The 5053-nt window shown below is 37.2% G+C and overlaps 1 pseudogene; it reads left to right on the top strand.

The window, feature by feature from the left end:
- Window positions 1-3689: 3689 nt before the first annotated feature.
- On the top strand, window positions 3690-3813 carry LOC114205114 (U4 spliceosomal RNA; annotated as a pseudogene).
- The last annotated feature ends 1240 nt before the right edge of the window (window positions 3814-5053 follow it).

Genomic DNA, 5053 nt, shown 5'->3' on the forward strand with positions numbered 1-5053 from the left:
GAAACTCATGGACTGGAGGAACAAATATTGTTAAAATGCCCATACTACCCAAAGCAATCTACACATTTAAAGCAATCCCTATCAAAATACCAAAAGCATTTTTCACAGAGCTAGAACAAACAATCCTAAAATTTGTATGGAACCACAAAAGACCAGGAATAGCTGAAGCCATCTTGAAAAAGAAGAAGCAAAGCTGAAGGCATCACAATTCAGAACTTCAAGTGATATTACAAAGCTGTAGTAATCACAACAGTATGGTACTGGCACAAAAGTAGATACGTAGATCGATGGAGCAGAATAGAAAACCTGGAAATAAAAAAAAATTAAAGAAAAAAATCTTCAAAAGAAAACTCAGAACTAAACCCACACTATGTATATATAAAGACAAATACCATATGATTTCACTCATATGTGGAATTTAAGAAAACGAGTAAATGGAAAGCAAAAAAGAGAAGCAAACCAAGAAACAGACTCTTAACTGATGGTTACCAAAGAGAGAGCAGTGGGGGGATGGGTAAAATAAGTAATGGGGATTAAGGAATGTACTTGTGATGAGCACCAGGTGATGATGTATGGAAATGTTGAATCACTATATTGTACACCTGAAACTAATAAACAGTGTGCTAACTGTAATTAAAATAAAAACTTAAAATATCATATATGTATGAATCTGTAAAAAAAAAATATTGTTTTGCCTCAAACTTTACAAACTTAATATGAAAAATAGACATAGTTTAAATATTATTCAACAACTTTCTACTATTATACTTTTTAAAAATTTGTGTATGTTTATACATCTGATGAATTAGTCTAATTCTTTTATTAATATTAGTATAATGTTCAAGGATTTTTTTAATTTTAGTGATTGTGTTTTCTAGCTCTACGTTTTACAGTTAATTTTCATTTCTGTGTGTTTGAATATTCTTTCTTCTTAATACTGTTTTTTTTATTCTTTGTGAAGTTACATCCTTACTTATCTCATGTTATTGTATTTAATACTCAGAACAATTTCTACAGTAATATGAAATTTATGACAATAGGAAATTGTCCCTCAGAGGAATTAATTTGCACAAAATTTTATCACTATCAAGGAGCATAGCTGAAATTCAAAACAAGCTCAGCTCTTTTCACTCTGCCTTTTACCCCCTCCAAATGAAAATAACTTATTCTGTGAGCCCTCAATCTGTTTAATCACTTGAATAATAATGGTGGTATCAAGAAATAATGGGAAACAAGAAGGCAAGGACAGGGAATATCTCATTTAAAAACAAGGGAAAAATTAAATCATATTAAAAATAAGAGAAAGCCTTTTGTGCCTCATCCTTCCCTCCCTAGAGTTTTCCCCACCCATGAGTAATCAAAATCCTTCACCCGCATTTATGTTTCAATTGGATAATAAACTTTAGCCCAAAGGGATGTGTCTCTAACACAGAGGTCAGCAAACCCTGTCTATAGATGTCTAGATAATAAATATTTTTGGCTTTGTAGGCTATCTAGTTCCTGTCACAGTACTCAACTCTGCCACTGTAGTAAAAAAATAACCAGACAAAAAGGAAATGAAAGGGTATAACCAAGCATTTGGTCATACAGCCTATTGGTCATGATTTGCCAGTTCCATCTCTACAGAGAATTTATTGGACATTGCATTGGTGACAGGCAAACAATAAACAGAGTTTTGAATAGGAAAAACGTCCTGTATCACCTCACAAAATCAACCATACACTCTTCCCTCATAGTCAGCCCTGCCTCTAGTTTAGCAAATAAAGAGATCTGTGACATCTTCCTGCTATCAATTCCAAAGCAACTCAACCCCCTGAAAGGAGACATGAGACCATATATGTTCTAATCATCTCAGTGTCCTCGGGGGGGGGAAAGGTTAGCAGAGACAGATCTTGAGAATTCCTGCCCCACAATATGTTGTCCAGTGTCCTCAAAACATACAATTTTCAGAGCATAATTAGGGAGGAAAATACTTCTGTAATATATCACATGAAAACTTAAAATATAGATATCTTGACTTAAAGGGACTTTCCAGGCATTTGCTCATTCAAGTAGCTAGTAATATATATTGGCCATTGGGAGGAAATGGACTTTGGATCAATCAATCAGGATCCCAAACCTTTCAATTTCCCATACTTAGATTTCCAGAAATTAAAGCAACAGGAAAAAAATAAAAAGAAGTGAAGTAGGAGAAGAAGGTGAAGGAGAAAGAGGAAGACAAGAGAAAGGAAGGAAGGAAGGACAGTCATGACTAGGAAGAGGAGGAGGAAGGGACAGAAAGAGAAAGAATCTTTACCAAACATAACCATTATTTTTTCTAAGCAAAACTTGGATCTTTGTTATTCATTTATTTGTCCATTGGTCAAACACATATGGGGCATATTTTCCTACACTAGATAACTGGCCAAGCTATCTTTTTTTTTTTTTTTAAAGATTTTATTTATTTATTTGACAGAGAGATAGCAAGAGCAGGAACACAAGCAGGGGGAGTGGGAGAGGGAGAAGCAGGCTTCCCGTGGAGCAGGGAGCCCGATGCGGGGCTCGATCCCAGGACCCTGGCGATCATGACCTGAGCCGAAGGCAGACGCTTAACGATGAGCTACCCAGGTGCCCCCTGGCCAAGCTGTCTTACATACACCTAACAGTACCTGACAATTTATATAATTACTTGTATGCTTTTTTCTCTTACTATATTATGATTTCCTTGAAAGCAAGGACTACACATATTAACCCTCTTTGCATCACCAGCCCATCTGTGGTAGATGGCATCATTGGCAACAGTTCTTCACCTGTGTCTCCCTAACTTTGTCATGTGACTTTGCAGTCACTTCCATAAAGTTATACCTAAGTCCCTTGACTTTGAGCTTATCCACATGACTTGCTTTGGCTAATAAAATGACACGGGGATGATGTGTGCATGTTCCAAGCTGAGGCACTAAGAGGTCTTGGGTGGTTCTGCTTGCTCTCTTGTGTATCTGGCATCATCACAAAGAGGGCTTCCTTCAGGAAGTCACTGCACCCAACCTGGGCCCAAGAATGATACACATGGCAGGAGCCTAAGCAATGATTTTAGTGTGGAGCTGAGTGCTGACGAGTCCATGGTTTCAAGACTACCTGCTCACCTAAACCAAGATCAACCAACCTCCTCCTGACCTGAAGACACAGAAGCTATGATAAATAATTGTTGTTTAAAAGTACTGAGTTTGGAAATGGGCTTAGCAGGAATAACGAATACACCATCCCAACCCTTCGTCTAGCAAAGTGTGTGGCACCAGGTAAATGCTCCATAACAAATGGGAAACCTAAAAGATTCAACTATATCCATTAACCTTGATCTCCTATGCCTATTCTAGGCAGACAACCCTCCTTTCCGTCTTGTCTGGACTTGACATTCCAAATCGTACAGATTTAAACTGATACAAGCCTCAGGGATCCTTCGACAAGAGATTTAAAATCCCTCCTGGAGATCTTTATTTGAAGGAAAACTTTAAAAAGAACAGAACAGAAAACAATGCCTGACCCTTTCTCTGGTCTAGTTTGTTTTCTTCCCCCCATTGAATGGCTCTGCTACAAATCCTTTGTCCTTTTCTCTTTATCTTCGCAGGCCTCATTACAACTTTGTCATACCTATCAGTGAGGAGATGCAGTACAATCTCCTTTACTGAGTTTGTAAAATATTTTTCTGGCTAAGCTTTGCGCAGTGGCAGTATCGTAGCCAATGAGGTTTATCCGAGGCGCAATTATTGCTAACTGAAATATTTTTCTGGCTATTTTAATAAATCCAAGAGCAATATTCAAGACAGAGTCACTTTTTGAGATAGTGACAAATGTCACTTGATCTGTGATCTTCTTGGTGCTTCTTACCCCAATATTCCCCAACAGGCATTCCTTTTACTTCTCTGGGTGTGTTTAAAGAGTTATCAACAGCAAGCAATTACTATAACAGGTCGAGATAAGAGATTTCCATCACACAAGAGTGCCATCTACAGGAGTGAGCGAGCACCCAATCAACGGGGCAACAGCCCCTAAAAAAACAATTAGCAGAGTAACCTAACTTTCCTGTGGGATGTGAGAGTTTTCCCTCCATCCAGTTAATGAGTGTCCCTATATGTAACAATTATTAAATACAATTTAATTAATACAAATACAAAAATTAAAAAACAAACAAAACAACGATGTACCCTGAATGTTGGAGAAAAGACATTGCTTTCAAGTCCCTCCCTGAATCTTTCTCTTAATATAGGCAACACAGTAGAGTCTTGACTAGGATGTCAAGAGTTTTATTCTTTGTCCTAAAGCCTGCAAATTCTGTTTGATTTTGAGACCACCACTTCTGATACTTATTTTTTCATCTGCCAAATGGGAAATTTGTAAGAACTTAAACATATCTTCAAAATCCTCTTTATATTTAGTCTTTATATTTAGAATTCCACACTAATTTCCATTACTGTCTCTACATATATGCTGAGAGTTAATTTTGGCTAACTTTCGCCGCGTCAGCCAAATGACTCATCAATCAGGACTGGCAGCTTGACTTTGGTTACTATGATTAGAGTCACTTTGTCAAGGTGCGCAGGTATCTAAAAATAGTCAAAGATAGCTTAGGATGAACATGAAAGATTCATTATCCTCATCAAAGTTTTATTATACCTTAAGTAGGTACATTTTTATTTACACTGGGCACTGAGCACCCATCTTTAGCCTCCTATTAAGACAGTAACCAGATACATTTGTTTATTAGCACATCCTGTGTCAGGACTGTCAGAACAGAAGCTTTGTTGTATGAACTGCTGTCTTTTGTTATAAGAGTATCTTCCACAGCAGATGCTGATCCACATGGTTAGAGAACCACTATCATTATGATCACAGAGAGGGGGGCTGGAATATTGGACACAAAGTAGTGCTGTTTTAAAAAAATAAAAATGCAGGGAAGTGAATATTTATTGATCATCTACTAGGAGTCAGATTCTTCATGTATATTATCTCACTGAAATATCCTAAGCCCTCTGCCAAGGATGTTTTTACAGAGTAAATGGGAACTTAAGAGATCAAT

The sequence above is a fragment of the Eumetopias jubatus genome, unplaced genomic scaffold (genome assembly GCF_037043125.1).
Source record: "Eumetopias jubatus isolate StellerSeaLion01/CBP00866 unplaced genomic scaffold, mEumJub1_p1.0 scaffold_16, whole genome shotgun sequence".
Lineage (NCBI taxonomy): Eukaryota > Metazoa > Chordata > Mammalia > Carnivora > Otariidae > Eumetopias > Eumetopias jubatus.